At 39.8% G+C, this 22,530-nt stretch overlaps 1 long non-coding RNA gene across 1 annotated transcript; it reads left to right on the top strand.

The window, feature by feature from the left end:
- The first annotated feature begins 20,914 nt into the window (after positions 1-20,914).
- On the top strand, positions 20,915-21,940 carry LOC145051701 (uncharacterized). Its single transcript, XR_013683773.1, has 2 exons — positions 20,915-21,228; positions 21,502-21,940. It is a non-coding gene; the product is annotated as an uncharacterized LOC145051701 (long non-coding RNA).
- Positions 21,941-22,530: the final 590 nt, after the last annotated feature.

The raw sequence follows: 22,530 nt of genomic DNA on the forward strand, positions 1-22,530 counted from the left end.
GAAAACATTGAAAAATTTATGGGCAAGTTAATAATTTTTAATACATTAAATGGCACAATACAACAAAATGAAGCTACTGAATGTTGGGTGTCGAATACAACAAAATAAATTATCTAAATATGATAAAAGACGAACCAACTTAGACACACTAAGGATTAGTATAATGGAAGTAAGGTTTGTGTTGTCAGGGAAACGGATTAACCAATTATACCAAAGATGTTCAATTACAAGAATGATTGTCACTTAAAACAAATAAAAGCAAGTGGGTTTGATTTTAGAAACTACTACAACTAGTATGAAGCGTATTAAAAATAAATTCAAATAATAAAAGCATTCCAACATAAGGGTTATCTATTGTTATGATTCAAGTTATGATCATCAATAATTATGGTGCAATGATCTTATAAAGAATGAATTGTATTGACACGTGTTGTTTAGCCGTTCTAAAAATCTTCCATATTTGTATTTAACCAAATGAAGTTCATTGATTAAACCTAATATGCAACATTAAGTTATAGCAGTTATGATCTTATGGTACACATGTCGTTCAAAATGTTTTAATTATAGTGTGTGAATCTATAATGGAATTGAATTCATAGACAAAAACAAAAATCATTAATTGTTCCCTAGAACGTTAGTAGAAAATTAACAAAGTGATCAATTTCATTAACAATCTAAAATGTTTCTAAACATAATCCCTAATTGAATACAAGAAAACATACAAACAAAAACATTCAAGAATATCTAACATAATTACTTCACATAAAATTTTGAATCATACTTCAAGAGATAAACCATGATGTTGGAACTGGTAAGATTCCATTGCTTTAAATAACACAAGAGTATAAAATATACATAAAGGACCCTATACTATACAAATATATTAATTAACACTCCCCCTCAGTTTGAGTGGGATGTTCACGAACGTTTAAACTATTCCGAAAATTAATGAACAAATGTGTAGGTAGTTCTTTAGTAAAGATATCAACAAAGTGATGAGCGGATGGAACATGTAACACGCGAACCTGACCAATAACAACGCGTTCCTTAACAAAATGTAAATCTATATGCACATGTTTGGTTCTTTGGTGCTGAACCGGGCTTGATGCTAAGTACATAGCACTCAAATTGTCACAAAAAACAACAGTCATACGAGAAAGAGAGCATAATAGTTCAAGAAGCAGATTACGCGGTTAGTCAGCTTTAGCAATAACATTAGTTACGCCCCTGTACTCAGTTTTGGTACTAGACTGAGAAATGACGTGTTGACGTTTTGAAGACCATGACACAAGATTATCACCAAGGTAAACAAAAAATCTAGATGTAGATTGGCGAGTCGTAGGACAGCCAACCCAATCAGGATTAGTATAAGACACCAAACGATCAACATGGGACGGACAAATAAAGAGATTATGATCAATGGTACCCTGTAGATAACGCAGAATGCGTTTACGAGAAAGCATGTGAGGTGCACGAGGATCATGCATAAAAAGGCATATCTGCTGAACAACGTAGGCAATATCGGGACGAGTGAAGGTCAGATATTGAATAGCCCATGCTAACCTATGATACAAGGTAGGATAAGAAAGCGGATTACCAAAGGAAGAAAGCTTTGGTTAGGTGTCCGTCGAAGTGCTACAAGGATTGTAGGAGGTCATGTCAGCATGAGAAAGGATCTCCTTGACAAACGCAGTTTGTGAAAGAAACAAACCCTAAGCAGAACGAGTAGCACTAATACTAAGAAAAAAGACAAGGAACCTAAGTCTTGAAGGACCTAGTATGCTAAAGAATCATATTAAAGTGATATTGCTAATTAACATATGATACTAATGGGTCACCCTAACAACAACTTGATATAATTGATTATTTATTAGAAATTGATTTTAATAAAATATTCAATAAAATTCTTATAATTAAATTGGAAATTATTTATTTCATGGAAATACTAATTTTAATTAGCAAGTAATATTACATAATTCATATGATATGAATTAATAAGTCGTGTACAACATTTTGGACTAGGTAAGCCTTTTGTCTTTTAGAAAAAGACAAAGTTTATATCTTATAAACTTTGAGTTTATAAAATATAAACTCTTTCTTCTCTTTTTTTACTCATTATGGCCGAAAATGAGTTAGAAGAAAGTGGGATGGCTTTTCACTTAGTTTATTAAAAAGAAACGAAGCATAGTGCATGCATGGGGGATAAGTTGCGTTAGGGACCTGCTTGTCTAAAGTGGAACGACCTAATGGTTAAAGACTTCACTTTAAGACAATATAAATTTGAGGCTTGCATTCTTGAATTGGTTGATTCATTCTTGCTTCCTAAAACTATTACCTTCTTAGAGGAGGTTATTCTCTCCCTCTTGTTCATCCTTTCTTTGAAGATTACTTGCCTTTCATGCCCTCTCTAAGTTCATATTGGTTATGAACTTAAAGCTTGAGGGTTTAAGAGTTTATTGACTAGCATCTACATCAAGTTGAGTTATTGTTGGTGTCTCAAAGGTTTCAAATTCTTCATCAATTTCCAAGCCTCCCAAGAGGATCTAAAGAAAAACAAAGGTTGTTATTTCTTCATCCTTTCTATGGTTGATATTTTAATCTTTCTACAACTTGAAAGATTATACTTGGTGGGTATAAATGATGGGTTTAGAGCAAAAGAACAATCCTATGTGCTCATGCAAAAACCCTAAAGCTTGGATCTAGGTTTCTCTATTGTACATGCAATTCATCCAAGACTTGAATACCCTAATCTAGCATACTACAAAACTTGAGATCTATATAAATAACCAAATAAGAATATTACCTCTTGATTGTAGTATGGAACTTGAATCTTCAAAGTTTACGAGAACCAAGCACCTCAAATGTGATGCCTCTAATGGCTTACAAACACCAAGGCAAGAGGATGATGTTTATGAGAGAGGATGAGAGGCTAGAATTCGGCTCTAAGCTTCCAAGGGATCAAGTGGCTGAATTTTGATGCCTTAGGGTTCCTTTTATACTTGATCTGCTAGGGTTTCAGCCAAAACCCTAATTAGATAGCTTAGGCCTTAAGCAGTCCACAAAACCTTCCAGAATAAGGCCCCCTTTGACGAATTCAAGATGGACTCCACCTCAATTTCATCCAAGCCTTAATCCATAAGGATTCTTAGCCCAAAATCAATTATCTTATAATTGTAGTTCCAGTCCCCTTTATTTAATCAATATCTTTTAGTCACAATAATTAATTCTTAATTAATTATCTAACTAATATTAATTAAATAAATATGATTTCTCTTTTAATATATTATTCTTATAATATATTAATAAACCACAATATCCTCTTTCTTAATAAATCATCCTGTCCAGTTGCTTTGGTGAAGGCAACCCAAAAGGATCATGCTTAACCGGGTCAAGTACATACCAAATATCAGTGGCAGACCTTAGTGGTGCCCCAGGGGTCCCGGGCCACTGCTCCGACGCCGGCACGTAGTGTAAAAAATTTTTAATGTTTTTTTAATGTTTTTTCTATTGGGTGCACCGACTTAAAACACGAGTGACACTACTAATATAGATTTATTTGGAATTTTTTTTAGTGCCACCCCTACGAAAATCTTATGCGTCCGCCACTGCCAAATATAGTTATGGACTTGGACACTAATCCAACAATAAAATGTTATTTTATGTTCGAAATTTTAAGTCTTCCGTTTGCCATATTTTCTAGTTTATGAAACTATTTTTGAACTAAAACCTAACAAGTCCGTCATAGCAAACTCAGTTGAGAGACATGTTGGAGGCAGTGAGAACGATGTCATCAACATATAAAAGAAGAAAGATAGTGTCAGAACCTTGATGAAAGGTGAAGAGAGAGTTATCATAACGATTGCTTCAAAAACCGATGGTGGAGATGAAAGAGGCAAAGCGCTAGTACCAGGCACGAGGTGCCTGTTTGAGACCGTAGAGGGATTCGCGAAGGCGACACACATAATCCAGATTATTGGGGTGCACATAACCGGGAGTTTGTTTCATGCAAACCTCTTCAGTTAGATCACCATGTAAAAAGGCATTTTTGATGTCAAATTGATGAATGGGACACTTGCGCGAGATGGCAATGCTAAGAATAGTGCGAATAGAGGCAAGTTTTAGAACTGGACTAAAGGTGTCATCAAAGTCAAGACCAGGTTGTTGGGAGAAACCTTGCGCAACTAAATGACTTTTGTAGTGATCAAGTTTACTGGAAGAATCAAAGTTGTGACGACATAGCCAACGGCAACCAACGATGTTGACATTAGGTGGTTTTGGAACAAGATCCCAGGTGTGATTATGGTTAAGGGCAGACATTTTGTTGTCCATGGAGGACTTCCTGTTAACATTACACATGGCTTGAGCTGTGGATCGAGGTATAGGAGAGATATCATTCATGACATATAGATTGAGAATGTGGCGAGGTCTGAGAGAACCAATTTAAGAACGCGTGGTCATGGGATGAGTATTAGAACTAGATGAAGGGTTAGAAGCCGGAGTAGTGGAGAGAGGTGGAGTTGGTTGAGAATGGATAGATTCATGCATGTCAGTAGAAGAGGACCCGGATGGAGAAGGATCAAAAGTAGTGGTAGTGGTGGTAGGAGGTATGATCATAGGAATAGCTTCGTCTTCAGGGAGAAAGGAATTATATAGGAACGAAGACGGAGAGGGACGTAAATCAGAGTAAGGAAAGTGATTTTAATCGAATATGACATGTCGAGAGATAATGACACGTTGGGTGATGGGTTCAAGACAACGATATCCTTTGCGATCTGGAGAGGGTCCGAGATACACACATGCAGTAGAACGGGGAGAGAGCTTGTGAGGAGTAGTAGAAGATGTATTAGGGTAGCAAAGACACCCAAAGACACGAAGATGGTTATATGAGGGAAAGAAACCAAACAAAACTTCAAAAGGTGTTTGGAAAGAAAGAGTGGTGGTAGGAAGTAGATTTAGAGTGTGAACTGCATTGAGAAGAGCTTTAGTCCAAAATTTGGTGGAGAGAGAAGCATGAAAAAGAGAAGTGCGAATGATATTATTAATCGTGCGAATAGAGCACTTGGCTTTTCCATTTTGTTGAGAGTTATAAGGAAATGAGAAACGAATGGTTATACCATGAGTTCTAAGATAGGAAAGGAGAGCATGGTTATTAAACTCACGTCCATTGTCACATTGAAACGATTTAATATCAATTTTGAATTGATTTTTAACATACATCCGAAAATTACAAAAGACAAAATACACTTCAGATTTTGCACGTAAAGGAAACACCCACAAAAAATGAGAAAAATCATCAAGAAACAAGATATAATACTTGAATCCACTTAAACTAGTAATAGGTGATGTTCATAAGTCGGAATGAACAAGTTCAAAAACACTAGAAGTTTTAGACGTAGAAGTAGAAAAAGGTAAGCGACTATGTTTTCCAATTTGAAAACCGTGACAAATTGGAATTTTAGTAGTTGTACTAGAAATAAAATTACGAGACTTCAAAAAATGAAGAATAGAAGAGCCCGAATGTCCTAAAAGACGATGCCAAGTAGGGAGAGAGACGGATGTAAGATCTTTCGTGATGATGGAGGAATCATTAAATGGAAGAGCCATATATAGATCGCCAACACTATCACATCGTTGAATAAGAGCACCTGAATTAAGATCCTTTATAGAAAAGCCGAAGAGATCAAATGTGAGTGAGACATAATTATCAGTAGTGAATTTACGAATAGAAATTAAGTATTTAATAATGTGAGGAGAAACGAGAACATTATTTAAAAAAAAATTCTTTTTAGGATGTGGAAGAGACATGTGACCAATGTGAGTAACCGGAATTATACCACCATTTCCAACAATAATAGATTTAGAATTACAAAGTGTGAGGGAAGGCATTAGACCTTGATTGAAGGACATGTGTGAGCTAGCACCGATATCCATGTAATAATTATTGCCGAGTGGGGGCTGCAACAACATAGCTTGGAACACCGAGGCAAGGTCTGTCGGCTATTTTGGTGCATCAGAAACTAGACCGTGTCCACCAAAAAAAATTCCAGTCAGTTGTTGTAACACTCTAAAGATTTAAACCAATTTAAAATTTTCAAAAACAACCCAGTTTCATAAAGTTATTACAAAAAGGTTTTCAATACAATTATTATCAGAGTCTTCTCAGAACCACATCATAAAACATAATCATGAGGAGCGGTATGATCACGCCTTTGCCTTGCCACGGTATCCTGAAGAACCTGAAAAACATTAAACCACAACTGTAAGCCCGAAAGCTTAGTGAGATACCCCCAAAATACCAACCACATATACCATACACACACAACATGCCATATCATAATAGAACACAGAACAGCCATGCACTTCGGGTCTACTGTGTGACTGGTCCGTCGTACTGGGCCTTCAGTCCACCTGGTCCACCCTCCGAGTCTAGCCATATACATCGAGTCTACAGTGGGATTGGTCTACCCGCACCAGGCCTTTAATCCACCTGGTCCACTCTCGGAGTCTACGGTGTGACTGGTCCGCCCGCACTGGGCCTTCAGTCGGCCTGGTCCACTCTCCGAGCCTCGGCACGTCTGGTCTGCCCTCTTGGGGCCTACAGCCTATCCAGACCGCTCGCTGGGCCTTCGAGATAACCGGTCCGCCCTAGGTATGTTGGCCTACAACACAAAGCAGGACCCGCCTCAACCCAACCCCAGTCCAACAACCATGTGCACATAAACATTCAATCATATAACAATTCACATCCAATCAAACCGATCTAGCAGATCACATAACATATCATCATCCTAACCAGGATACCGACCTAACCGGTCACTAGCATAGCATCATCCTATATACCAGGATACCGACCTTAACCAGGTCTCTAACATATACCATCCTAACTACCAGGATGCAACATAGCAAAACAACAACATAACAACGATACCCGAATTACAATCCGATAAACGGCCGGCCTTGGTGCCGTAGACCCTGTCGATATAGTGAGGATAACTCACCTCGCAACTGCCGACTGAAAAGATAAGACCAAGCTGCTCCGACCACTGACACGGTCTCCACCACTAGCCAACACCAAAACACTGAACTCAAAACAAATGCCAACAATTACCAAAATGCCCCTGGAAGTCAACCAGTCAATCCTTGGTCAAATTCAAGTCAAGGTCAACCTCCTGACTGACTCTACTCGCCGAGTCAACCCGCTGACTCGTCGAGTCCCCATGCTCAGAACACCTAATCCGCGACTCAACTCGCCGAGTCGCCCCAAGACTCGCCGAGTCCAACAAACTCTGAGTCCTTTCTCACTCAATTCACCGAGTCATCCCTTGACTCATCGATTCACAGCTTAACCAGAAAAAGGTTAGGACCTCACGACGAGACTCGCCAAGTCCAAGAACAGACTCGCCGAGTCCAAGGCTATCTTCAACCAACTCGCCGAGTTGTTCTTCCAACTCGTCGAGTTCCTGCCCATCTTCATGCAACTCGCCGAGTACACCCTTGTGACTCGCCGAGTACCCTTAGTTATTAATCCATACAGAGGCTTTCCAGGCCATGCAGATGATCCAAACCATAGATCTACCCTTCTACAAACCATCCATCACGTAAAGTGGCAAACTTTACATGAATCCAAAGAGATCTAAGCAAATAACACTCTAGGGTTAGGGTTTGGGACAAGATGGCTTCACCAATCACTCAAGAACAGGGACTTTAATGCACTCAAGACCTTCTCCATTCTAGATCTGAGGTAGCAACCTCAGATCTAACCTTCAAACTCAAAATATCACAAGCTATACTTTCCAAAAACTCCAAAATGATGAATCTAGATGAATATCAACCCAAGCAACAAAATAATACCTCAAAAGAAAGCTCCAACAGAAGAGAAATCCAAATCCTTGCAAATCCCCTTGTTCCAAGCCTCTTAACTCTCCAAGATCTCTTCCAAAAACACTTCTCCAAGGTTCAAATACTCTCAAAATCACTCACAAACGTGCATTAGGGTTTTCTGGACTTCAAGGGAGAGTAAGGAGGCTGGGGAGAGGGTATAATGTCCTTTATATAGGGCTCAACCCCCGAAATTAGGGTTTTCTCCACACAGCACCAACTCGCCGAGTCCAGCCGCCGACTCGCCGAGTTGGCCACTTAACACGCGACCAAAATCGCGACCTTACTCGCCGAGTCCACCCATGGACTCGCCGAGTTGCCCATTCACATTTTCACTTTGAACCCTGAACTTGCACTCCTGAACTTGGGATTTTACAATTCTCCCCCACTTAAATTAGGATTCATCCTCGAAGCCTACAACACACAACACCAGAACTATTCTCGCAATACCCTGCGGCGTCCTGACCACCGCTTCAAGTCGGCCACCGGCCTCATCCTCAGATAACCACACTTAACAACCAAGTACCACTCCATGATACTTCACTCGTTCCGGATCACAACAATCACTTCACTCATACAAGCTGGAGATAACCCCGAACCACCGGGATCCCGACTCGGAACCACACTGCTATCATTCCTCCTTGACAGACATAACTTTCACTGAATTCACTGCTGAGGCGTAACCTGCTCCCTTCCTGAGTCCAACTCTAACCCTTCCATGCTGACAGGATGACACATCCTTCAGCTTCAGAGCAACTCCCATGAGTTCTCCTCCGCAATTACATTCACATGCTGAACTGGTTCTAGCAACCTCGGGTTGGGAAAACCCGACACACTGACGACACCTCCAAACATCCCCCAGGATGAATTACCACTACATACATAATTCCTTGATCAAATTAAACTGGGAATCCAAGATTCCATTCATGTATCCCTTCCGAGCCTCTAGGCTCTACACCCTCGGAATTCCTTCCGTGACCTCAGCAGACATCCAACCCGGATGTGATTCCATACCACTGCCGCAAACACACTGCTCAATGACCATAATTGGAACACCCCAACCATACCTCCGCGCTACTGATTTCACTTCCGTGAACTTACACTCCCTCTCGGAGCTACATTCCTTTCTCTTATAGCATAACCGCTATCCCATGCACCACACATGCTCGCAAAGACTCTCGAGTCCATGCACTACCTTTCACTAATCATGATCAATACCCGGGGCTAGACCTTCTAATGCTATCACATCACAACATACTCCTTCCATCTCCTCACACAGATCTATCAACACATGCAGAGTCTTCAGCATGACTGGACCGCCTTACCAGGCCTTCAGCCAATCTGGACCACTCTCAGGACCTTCAGCAGGTCTGGACCGCCCTCCAGGGCCTTCAGCCAGTCTGGACCGTCCTCCGAGCCTTCAGCCTGACTGGTACGCCCACTGGCCTTCAGTCTATCCGGTCCGCTCAGCTAGCATCCAACATCCCGAATTATCCCTCCAGGAAAAACTCTCCCATGCATACTATTCTAGCCCTCTAGGGGCTCCGAACTCTGACTCCATCCTACATACTCAAACCCGGCCTGATCCCAGGCCTTCCACAATCAATCACACTTTCTCCCAAAACCATTGGTATGTATCCCGCCCCGTCTGCTTGTCACTTGCTCATACCAGCCTATGCTCTTGGCTGACCGAACCGCTGCTGAATCCCCAAACAGCTAATCGACTACTCATGCTTATCGATCTTTCGGAGAATTTCCAATTCTCCCCACTTAGAGCACTGACTATCAACCACCGGTCGCCATCACCGACCTCCCTTAACAACCCTACACAACACAATCCCTTACACGCGAACTGATTCTCATTAGAACGAGCAACCTTCACAAAATTACATATCAACACTGATCATCTCGGGATCGAAAGAGACCCGTCCTTCTGCTAACCACTCCTCAGACTGCAGATGCTCCCCGACATTCAGACCAATGGACGGATTTCCCACTAATAATCCTCATGAATGATAACCAACAAAATTCCCATCACCAAACCCTTAACCATACCATAACCCTCAAGGAACAACGATTACAATACCAGAAATCACACAACGAGACTAGAAGAAATACAATACTCCATAATAATCACAAGATAACAAGACATCAAGAAAGAAACATACCCGTAGCTGCATCCGGCACTACCCTGACATCCTCTGCTGTAAGCTGAAAAGCACGACCCTGAGCCCTTGGGGGCTCCGCTCCACCCTGACCTCCACCCGTAATCCTCAAAGTGGCCGGTGCTAGAGCCTGCACCGGTCCTGCAACAAGCTGTGGACAATTGACCCTCAAGTGTCCAACCTGATGGTAGTGATAACAAATCCTCAAAGCCTGAACCGGGGCTGTCTGCCGACAATCCTTCACATAATGCCCCTCCTTTCCGCACTTACGGCATGCACCACCGGTCCTACAAACTCCGGTGTGACCCTTCCCACAAGCGCGGCTGCTCTGATCTCCCAATCTAGAATCAACGGTCTTGGACCATTTCGGTGCCGGCTGCGACTGTGTCGAGGCCTGCCTCTGCTCTCTCAACTGCAACTCAATCTCCAACTCATGCCACTTGGCGGCCTTCTACAACTCTAACAAGGTCTCGCACCTCTGCGTAGACACAAACTGTCTGATATCCCTCTTGAGCATGCTCAGATATCGAGACATCTGAGCCTGCTCCGAAGCGAACTCAGGGCAGAACATCGCTCTCTAAGTGAACATCCTGATGATCTCAGTCACTGACTCCGAACCCTGCTTCAGCTCAAGGAACTCCTGAGCCAATCTCTCTCTCTCAACTTGCGGAAGATAACGAGTGCTGAACATCTCTCTGAACTGATCCCATGAAACCGTAGCCCTCTGCGCATCCGAATATGACCCCGTGGTCAAACTCCCTGAGCCTCAACAGGTTCAGAGCACACCTCACCCTCTGATCAGCAGGGCATGAACACGTGAAGAAACACCCCTCTACGTCCGACAAACATCTCATAGCAACAATCGGGTCCTGAACCCCATCGAAGGTAGGGGGCTTCGTATTATCGAAGTCCCGATACTGAAAACCTCTACCGGCTCCTCCCCCTGCCGCTGCTACAGTCGCCGTAGCCGTCGCGGCAGCCGTCTCTGTGAGAGCTGCATAACGCTCATCAAAATACTAAACCATAGCGGTCTTGATCGACCCAAACAATTCCGGCAACTCGGCCAGGAACAATGCAGCAACCTCATCATGCAGGATCTCACGAATCCTAGCATCCAACTCGTCCGTGCTCATCTGACCAATAACCTCGGACAGTACCGACCCACCCTGACCGCCCTCTCCTGCTCCCGATCCTGACCCGGATCCGCTCCCAGCATGCCTCGTAACCACCATACTGAAAAATACCGCAAGATCTCAGATGCTTCCCACTAACCTGGGAACCAACCCCCAACCCAACCCTAGAGGTTGTGGTTTCTTTGATACGCGTATGGGTCCTGTGCTTTCAGTAGTATGGGCCCATACTACCTTCCACACCTACCCATATTTGTATCAAGTATCACCACAAAACCCTAGTGAAGAACATATATAACAAGAACTCAACCCTCACTCCTAGAGGAACACTTGAAATCTCCCACAGAAGAAACCCTAGGCTAGCAGGCATCATAACTCAGGCAACATTATCATGAAATCCTGAAGATCCCTAGCCTAGTACTAGCATGCTGTTCTATCATAGCTCAAAAACAAATATCATGTATGGTATTTTGGGGTTACTTACTGGCTCCGGCTGATCGTACCTCCGCGTCCTCTTTTACTTATTTTGAAAACCATTTTAAATTCTCTTTTGAAAACTCTCCTTGATTTGAGACTCGATTCACACGAATGTTCCTCCAATTCACTCAAACCAAGGCTTTGATACCAACTTGTAACACTCTAAAGATTTCAACCAATTTAAACTTTTCAAAAACAACCCAGTTTCATAAAGTTAGTACAAAAAGGTTTTCAATACAATTATTATCAGAGTCTTCCTAGAACCACATCATAAAACATAATCATGAGGAGCGGTATGATCACGCCTTTGCCTTGCCACGGTCTCCTGAAGAACCTGAAAAACATTAAACCACAACTGTAAGCCCGAAAGCTTAGTGAGATACCCCCAAAATACCAACCACATATACCATACACGCACAACATGCCATATCATAACAGAACACATAACAACCATGCACTTCGGGTCTACCGTGTGACTGGTCCGCCGTACTAGGCCTTCAGTCCACCTGGTCCACCCTCCGAGTCTAGCCATATACATCGAGTCTACAGTGGGATTGGTCTACCCGCACTAGGCCTTTAATCCACCTGGTCCACTCTCGGAGTCTACAATGTGACTGGTCCGCCCGCACTGGGCCTTCAGTCGGCCTGGTCCACTCTCCGAGCCTCGGCACGTCTGGTCTGCCCTCTTGGGGCCTACAGCCTATCCAGACCGCTCGCTGGGACTTTGGGATAACCGGTCCGCCCTAGGTATGTTGGCCTACAGCATAAAGCAGGACCCGCCTCAACCCAACCCCAGTCCAACAACCATGTGCACATAAACATTCAATCATATAACAATTCACATCCAATCAAACCGATCTAGCAGATCACATAACATATCATCATCCTAACCAGGATACCGACCTAACCGGTCACTAGGATAGCATCATCCTATATACCAGGATACCGACCTTAACCAGGTCTCTAACATATACCATCCTAACTACCAGGATGCAACATAGCAAAACAATAACATAATAACGATACCCGGATTACAATCCGATAAACGGCCGACCTTGGTGCCGTAGACCCTGTCGATATAGTGAGGATAACTCACCTCGCAACTGGATATAGTGAGGATAAGACCAAGCTGCTCCGACCACTGACACGGTCTCCACCACTAGCCAACACCAAAACACTAAACTCAAAACAAATGCCAATAATTACCAAAATGCCCCTGGAAGTCAGCTGGTCAACCCTTGGTCAAATTCAAGTCAAGGTCAACCTCCTGATTGACTCTACTCGCCGAGTCAACCCGCTGACTCGTCGAGTCCCCATGCTCAGAACTCCCAATCCGCGACTCAACTCGCCGAGTCGCCCCAAGACTCGCCGAGTCCAACAAACTCTGAGTCCTTTCTCACTCAACTCACCGAGTCATCCGTTGACTCATCGATTCACAGCTTAACCAGAAAAAGGTTAGGACCTCACGACCAGACTCGCCGAGTCCAAGAACAGACTCGCCGAGTCCAAGAACAGACTCGCCGAGTCCAAGGCTATCTTCAACCAACTCGCCGAGTTGTTCTTCCAACTCGTCGAGTTCCTGCCCATCTTCATGCAACTCGCCGAGTACACCCTTGTGACTCGCCGAGTACCCTTAGGTCTTAATCCATACAGAGGCTTTCCAGGCCATGCAGATGATCCAAACCATAGATCTACCCTTCTACAAACCATCCATCACGTAAAATGGAAAACTTTACGTGAATCCAAAGAGATCTAAGCATATAACACTCTAGGGTTAGGGTTTAGGACAAGATGGCTTCACCAATCACTCAAGAACAGGGACTTTAATGCACTCAAGACCTTCTCCATTCCAGATTTGAGGTAGCAACCTCAGATCTAACCTTCAAACTCAAAATATCACAAGCTATACTTTCCAAAAACTCCAAAATGATGAATCTAGATGAATATCAACCCAAGCAACGAAATAATACCTCAAAAGAAAGCTCCAACAGAAGAGAAATCCAAATCCTTGCAAAGCCCCTTACTCCAAGCCTCTTAACTCTCCAAGATATCTTCCAAAAACACTTCTCCAAGGTTCAAATGCTCTCAAAATCACTCACAAACGCGCAGTAGGGTTTTCTGGACTTCAAGGGAGAGTAAGGAGGCTGGGGAGAGGGTATAATGTCCTTTATATAAGGCTCAACCCCCAAAATTAGGGTTTTCTCCACACAACACCAACTCGCCGAGTCCAGCCGCCGACTCGCCGAGTTGGCCACTTAACACGCGACCAAAATCACGACCCTACTCGCCGAGTCCACCCATGGACTCGTCGAGTTGCCCATTCACATTTTCACTTTGAACTCTGAACTTGCACTCCTGAACTCGGGATGTTACTATTGTGAATTAAATGTTGGACTCGGTGGCCTGTTTTGCGAAAAAGGAGTTGGACCAAACAAAATTGTTGGGCTAAATGTGCTGAGGAAGCCTACTATGCATTGGACTATTGTACAGTGGGCTGGAACATGGCAGGAGAAAAGAAACTGGGTTGCATCGAAGTTGGGCTAGCAGTAAGTGGACTGAAAGAGTAATGGGGCTGCAACCGAGCCATTCTTGGAAGTTGTTGACTGTCGAGTGATGCTGGAAATTTTTGTTGAACATGAAAAAAATTTGTATTGCTAGAGGATTTGTCCCCAAGATACATGCAGATTGAGTTTGTTTTCCAGCTTGAGCACCTGCAAAATTGTTTGTACCAGTTGACATACTAGAATGACTTCCCCCTTAGAAGTACCCCGATTAGTATTTCTGTTTTTATTCCGTTTATTTTTTGATTTTCCGGATTTAGAGGACACCGAATATAGAGCCGAAGTGACGAAGCTGGAAGAGTCAAGCATAGCATCCATATTTTCTTCTCGTGTCTCATGGAGTAAGAGCATGTTTTTGGCTTCTAAAAAGTTAAAAAGGGAAGAAACTGTTTGGTATTTGTAATTACATCGACAATCTTGTGGTAGGATGCGGGAAGTTGCCTTAAGATTTGCATTACAAGTCGGATTTCGGTAATGGGGGATTCAACATCGGCAAGTGCATCCGTAAGATTCTTCAATGTATGGCAAAACTCGGTGATGGTGGAAGCACCTTTCTTGGTGTTGCGAAATTGATCTTGAAGTTGAAGCATACACGACATCTTATTATTTAAAAAAAATCTGCAATTTTGTCCGACATGTCTTTTGTCGTACAATTGTCACTCAAAATTATTTGAAGTAGATTGGGATCACACGTTGAGTATATCCATGACTTCACCCGCGAATCAAGAGCTTCCCAATCTTCATCTTCTGCACCATTTGGCTTGGATTTGCCAATAATATGGCCACTAACTTTGGCAACTTTACAAATATCAAGAAAAATGTGACGCCATAGTTTGTATTTTGACCCATCAACAAGCAAATTGAAGCTAAACTGATTATAAATGTTAATGACTGCATGGACAAGTTGATTGGCAGTCGGAGTGGTAGAAGATGATCCAGCGGGTATGGTACTCATAGATCCAGAAAACAAATGAAACAAATGAAATAAAAGAGAACGTAACAGTAATCAAGATATGTACCTGAAGCAGGAGTATTATAGCCTGACAAGCAGGTAAAAAATCTTGATGTTGAAGTTGTGAGAGGAAAAACAGAAGGAGAGCAAAACACAGGCTGATCTTACTTCTCCAAGATGAAGATCTGGTAACAAGTGAAAACAACAGGTCGATAGTAAGGCATCATGTGGTGCGTGACGATAACAGTAGGAGACAAACAATCACAATGAGGCAATATCAAGAAGTCGTTGTGTAATAGATAGCGGCGATAGGAAAAAATATTGCTTTGATGGCCGGAAAGAGGAACGATCATGAGAATTAAAACCTAGCTTGATACCATGTTAATTAGTAAAAATACTCGTAAGGGTTTTACATGTATTCCATTGCTTTAAATAATACAAGAGTATAAACAATAAACATAAAGGACCCTATACTATACAAATATAATAATTAACAATAATGACTAAATCTTCAAGTAATCTAAGAAACAAATGTAAAATCAAACTTACAATCAAAATAAATTAATGCTCTTTGCATGAAATAGATGAATTCTTCCAAATAAGTTCTCCCAAAATCGTCCCCAATATGAAGTGTGTGGTCAGAGTGACCCAAAAATCGTGTTTGAAGGAGGTAGTTACAAGCAGCTTTCGCATCAACACAACCATGTTACTAGATAGGCTAAAAACAACACAACCGCATGGTCCATAAAAAGCCTTTAGAATCTGCCTTGGCATGACCATGTGGTATCCCTTTACAAACTCAGCACGACCATTTGGAGTTGTTGTCTTGCAATTTCCAACTTCAACTTCAATGCCCAAAATCATCACTTGGTCTTCCTTTAGCATCCAAAATCGACCCGTAATCGCTCCAAACCTACAAATACAACCAAAATACCCCAAAGTAGATTGTGTTCCATTAAAATATGTTTTTCACAAAATGATATGCAATGTATGAAATAAATGCATGAAATGAATGTAGAAAGTATGGAAAAGTATGCATAAAAAATACTCCTAACAAATCTCCCCAAACTTAAACATTTCTTGTTCTCAAGAATGAACAAGATGAATAGAAACCTAAAAAGGATAATAAGTGGCTATGAGGGAATTGAGAGAAAAAGAACCGAAATAGCCTAAAAGATACTAAGAGTGCATGTATGTAATAAAAATTTACACTAAAAATATGCACAGGAAATGCTTATAATTTTTAGAAACAATACAATAATCAACATAAAATAAAAGTGATCCTATTCAATTTAATAACCTCGTTTATGCCAAACAGCTAGGAATATGAAAACATGCCACATACCTTGAATCAACTTAGCCTTATCACAAAATTATGCATTTCGAGATTGAGATTAGTTGTTCCTTAACACAACCAAAAACAAAATCAAGAGTTAAAAACATTTCTTCAAGGTTACCGGTATCCAGTTAGCAAATGGAACGAGAGGCGATCCCATTTCCATATAGAAGATATGTCATAAAAACATGCCTAAAGAATTTTTATTTTTACAAATTGTAGTAGTGACTGAACACAACTGTTTTGCCAGATTACAACAATCTTTTTCTAAAATTTATTTTTTAAGGATTTCCTAGTATTTACCCAGATTGGTTACTTGCCTCACACCACCTACATTTCTCTAAGTTATCAACAATCAGTCCCGATGTCTTTTGTTCATGTCCAAGTCTAAGGGAATCTTTTGACAACCAATCAGTTTTCCTAAATTTATTTATTTATGCAACACATGCTGATGTGAAATTGTCTACTTATTGACTTTTTTTCTTTTTTCTTTTTTTTCTCTTTTTGACACTTTTTTCATTTTTTTTTAAATTTTGATCGACTTTTTTTTTCGTAACTCCTTTATATTTTGTCCCTGCACAACTCATTTGAAGTTCTGTTCGGAAGGGCACACTTTCAAGTATCCAAAAATATACTCATGCTTAAATGTCGGATTGACGCGACATACCAAGATGGTGTTCACAAAGAGGGCGCTATTTTGGCATACACAGAGGAGTACAATTTTGAGGGAATAATACATATCTACATGTTTAAGTTATTTGTTCGGCCTAATTCTTTATATTTTTGTCCTTTCCTTTTTCTACCATTGGGACATCTCACGACTCATAACTATGAGATACTTCTAAGGTATTTTTCGGGGGGGGGGGGGGGGGGCAGATGTCAACATGCAAGGACTCATAGTTTTGGATGAAAACTTATTTCACCAAGTAGGGCACTTAAAAGGAAATAGGCAGAAAAAAGACCTTTTAAAGCGTTGGAAAGTTCGAGTCACTAAAATTTTCCTATATTTTTATGTTTTCCTTTAATTTAGAATTTGATAATAGTTGAGCAATCACGAAACATAGGACCGCTTACGAGTTCCAAAGGCTAACATATACCAAAAGTTAAGCTTTTGTGCTAAAAACTCTTTCACTTTTCATTTTACACAGGAAGCTTTGGGATTCATGATAGTGTGTGTATGGATTGCTTTTGATAATTGATAAACACTAGCATGTTGCAATTTAAGGTATGCGACTCACTTACCGGCTTTAACTGTTTATTTAAAAGATTGTGTGGTTTAGGAAATTCAAGATGAAAAATAAAAATAAAAAATTGTGTTTCACTCATTCCATATTTTTGTGCTAAAAACTCTTTCACTTTTCATATAAGATTTAGCATCGTCCTCGATATCTGTAGAGGAGAGTATGAGATACAACTACTAACGTGGAGGGGGAGGCAGAATGTCTTGTCATCCCAAAGAGTCATGAACAGATGAAAAGGAGTGACTCATCTCATGTTTGTAAGCATACATGATGCGAATCATGGCTCACTGGTCAACAAGTTCACTTTCAATGTGCAGATCATCGACATGAACAACAACAAGCTTAGTTTCTATTGTAGAGAAGCAAGCGAGATACTCATGGTAATGGTCGGGAAAAGGATGGATTGAAGCGGGGGCTTCAAGGGGAGTTGTAGGTACCTCTCTGTTAGTAGAAGAATTGAGTTCTCTACATTTTAACCATTTGAGACATGTCAAGGTATCGAGATCCTTTTAACTCGTGAAACCCTTCAAGAGGAGGAAGGTGAAGGTATTTGTGGTGGCTCATAGTTGTGATAATAGAGCTAAAATAGATACTTCCTACTATAAAATTGGATACTTGTCACAACTAATGACACAGATAAAAATCAATATTGGGGCAGGTAGTATGAGGGGGAATCATACACAATAATAGGAAGAGCTCTTGTTGGTTGTCTCCACTGGTGTTTAGGCGGGAAGACATGATACATGAAAGTAACCGATGGGCGACCCTTAGGGTAAGGTGCATAATTTTAGATGCTTTGACATTACTAAACTCATAAGATCTATCACCAGTTATGGTTCTCCAAAATTCGGTTGTAATGTACTCGAGTGGGGTAGAAGTGAGTGGGGGTGAAAGTACCATGAGTGGGAAAGCGTATCATATTGGAAATTTGGCGCATCATACGAGTACATGGTTTGTTGAAGAAACGAAATCACATTTCATTCTCATGAATAATGATAGAGATTAGAAATTCGAGAATTATGTGCTTATAGCCCACATCCTCCCACTTTAAGAGTCCTTTCCAACCAATATTGCTAAATAATTGACATACACCGTCAAGGACACCGATTTCTTCCATTGCCACTTTGTCAACAAAACAGGTGTTAAACAACACACATTTACTAAGAATTTGGAATTTTTGTTCTTGAGCTTCATCAACAATGTCAATGTTTAAACGTTAGTTATAATACCTCATTTTCGTCTTATGGTATAAACGATCAGCTACGTAGATAGACTTTTTTATAGAGGACTATTTAGAATAAATAGTCTTGACGAAAGTCATAGTAATCGTAAAAGGAAGAGCATGCATATAGAGAACATCCAAATTTGACTTTGTATGAGGAAGTTATGATTTTTCAAAGTTTCACCATAGCAGTGTGCGACATAGAAACCAAAATTAAGTTTGTTTGATTGTTAGGCAAAACAATCTAAATGAGATTAAAATATCTCATCGATATAAAGACAATTGAGAACGGAGGTCGTACGAAAGAGATGATCTTTAAACGAAGTTTAACAGTCTAAGCCTTCTATAAGTAATAAATTAAAAATAAATTGAGAATTAGCCGACGGAGTCTTAATAAAAGTTGTAGTACTAGTCAATATCTATATGTGGATATAAAGAACGCTGCAAACGAAGTTTGTATGAATAAGTTACAGAATTTTGAAAATCAGCATTTTGCGCAACACGCGCTTCTATAAGGTGAGGCGTGGACCAACAGACAAGCGAAACGTGGCAGCGTGGGGCTGGTTCGATGTTACCCTAGGGTGAGGCGCGCCTCCTAGCGGCGGACGCAAGATTTTACAATAGGGTTGCACAGGAAAGTTAAGGGTTGCACGGTAGTATAAAAATAAAATTTTCCATTGCGGCCGGAAAAGTTAGGGGTTGCCGGTGCCACCGTGGACCACTCCTAGGTCCGCCCCTGGTGCCTCCCATAAATTTGTATAAATAGCAGTTATTTGTTTTTATTCTCTCATCCCTCAACCCCAAAATCCTCTGAAACCATTCTACATCCATAGCCCTTATACGTTCTAGTGTCTAATACTTAAACTATAAAAAAAGTTAATCATACGTTTTATTCATGAGTGAATAACGAATGTACTGTAATAAAAATCTGATATATATTTATTTACTTATGAATAACGAGAGCTGAAACTCTAAAAAAAATATTTTTTTTTATTTTATCTTAAAACTATATCAATATGGATGTCTATTTATAGAGAATAAAAAATTATGAATTTTGATATATTTAAAATCATTTTTGGATAAAAATAGCTTTCTAAAAATAAAAATAAAAACAAAAAAATGTTTTGTATATAGAGTAAATTACATGAATAGTCCCTATGGTTTAGGGTAATTTGCGCGTTTGGTCCCTAACTTATTTTTTTAACTCGGAAGGTTGATATTGTTTGTTTTTGTTACTCGCTTGGTCCCTGACTTACCTAAAAATATTATTTTGCCTTTGATTTTTTGATTTATTTAAATTAACACACCCCCAATCCCACCTCCTTCACCTTATCTTACCTACCCCACCATTTTTCCTTATTTAAATAATAGTCTTTTTAGGTAAGATAGGGACCAAACGTGTAACAAAAGCAAACAATAGGGACCAAACGTGTAACAAAAACAAACAGTAAGGACCTTCTGAGTTAAAAAAATAAGTTAAAGACTAAACATGCAAATTACCCCAAACCATAGGGACCATTCATGTAATTTACTCAGATAACATAGTTTAAGGATACATGTTTGGTTGGAAAGACATGTGTATCCGTTACTAATTTCCGTCGGTACGTCTAAATGTTTTGTAGCAAAATAAATATGTGACTGAGAATAATGTCCTCATTCTCAATTTTTTTTTTCTCATTTGAACCATCATATATATATATATATATATATATATATATATATATATATATATATATATATATATATATATATATATATATATATATATATATATATATATATAATGACCTGCTAAATATCATGTTCCTTTGTGTGAAAATGTAGATATACAAACAACGTAGGATCATTAATTCATTATGTCATCAATTCACTCATTCACCACGTCATCCAGCTCGTTCACCTTTCTATAAATACCCCTTCAATCCACAACTTTCCACAAAACAAACACCAACAAAAAGAGTCCGGAAAGAAAACATAAGAGTGTGAAAAATTACACCGGTGCCTGCGACCGGGACAACAAGCAGTGGACGATGGTGGAAGCAGCAGATGGTGTCCAATGCCGGAGCAGGTGATGTTGTTAGAAAGAATGCGCTCTGAAAACTACAAAGGCCACTCAGATACAACAAATCACACCAAGGCTATCAATTTATAGCAAAATACGAGGCAAAAATGTTTTCTGTTGGCTTCAAAATCACAAAGCTCGTGAACGAGAAAAGCTTCAAAAGAACCTCATGGCCATGCATGCATGTACCAGCAATATCACCAAGTAAATTTTCAACTCCTTTTGTTTAAATTACTTAAAAATGAAATTTAAGTTGTCCATTAAATTATTAGTCATGTTTTGATCTTTTAACTTGGCTGTAAGGTCGCCAAATTTTCAAGGTTTCCTAGACATGATTATCTTTTAAAAAAGGTGTGTGAAGGTTTAGGTATATGAATATGTATTTGTATTAATTCTTTTTCAATATCATTTCAAGCATATACTAATTCCACTTAGATATTCCTAATATAGTGTATTATATTTGTAATATGGGTACAGGTTGGTGAAGTTGAAGATGCATCAACAATTATCAAGAATTGGAAGGTACATTGACATGAGTTTCTTTCGAAGCTTTTGTCGGTCACGAGCTTTGTGATTTTGAACCCATGCAACAGAAGACATTTTTGCCTTGTATTTTGCCATAAGTCGATAGCCTTGCTGTGATTTGCTGTATCTGAGTGGCCGTTGGTGTTTTTAGAGCGCATTCCTTCTAATAACATTACCTGCTCCGGCGTTGGATACCATCTCCTGCTTCCACCACCACCTCAGCCACCACTGCTTGTTATCATTTTTGGACTCTTTTTGTTAGTGTTTGTTTTGAAGGGATGTACTGTTCCTCTACCCCATAGCCTTAATTGAATAATTGATAAGAAAATGTTAAGCATGGTTCACGTCCAAAATGTTTATCATTTGCAACTCTATACCACTATTTCTTAAATGGGCGTATGTTAAATTTGGCAAGAACTGGTACGTCCTTTATGACATATCTTAAATATTGCATATACAAATATACAAATACAATAATTAATACTTTACGAGGTACGTTTGACATATATAAAAGCAACATATTCAAACTATAGTGTCGACCAATAATAACATTGACATAAAAGCAACATATTCAAAATACTATTTCTCTATTGAAATAAATCCCAAACTAGTTATATCTTTTTTTTTTTTTTTTTTTTTTTTTTTTTTTTTTTTTTTTTTTTGTTAAAGCTAGGATAACGGTGTTGATTTTTATACAAAATATGTGATAACCTTTTAATATAAGACCAAAGTATCTGTCCGGTATTTATTATTATTATTATTATTATTATTATTATTATTATTATTATTGTTACACTCTAAAACAATTAAAGAGTTACTTTCTCAATTAAGAGGTCACGAGACAAGTCTCCATCAAGACATATGCGATAATTTAAGAATATATTACTTTGTTGTTTCAAAAATATCAAATTGATTGAAAATTAAATACAACGGGAGCTTTATATAGACAATAAGGGTTGATTTAGTTATTTTGATTCTTTT

The sequence above is a fragment of the Lactuca serriola genome, chromosome 5 (genome assembly GCF_051521515.1).
Source record: "Lactuca serriola cultivar US96UC23 chromosome 5, Lser_US96UC23_V15, whole genome shotgun sequence".
In the NCBI taxonomy this organism is placed as follows: Eukaryota; Viridiplantae; Streptophyta; class Magnoliopsida; order Asterales; family Asteraceae; genus Lactuca; species Lactuca serriola.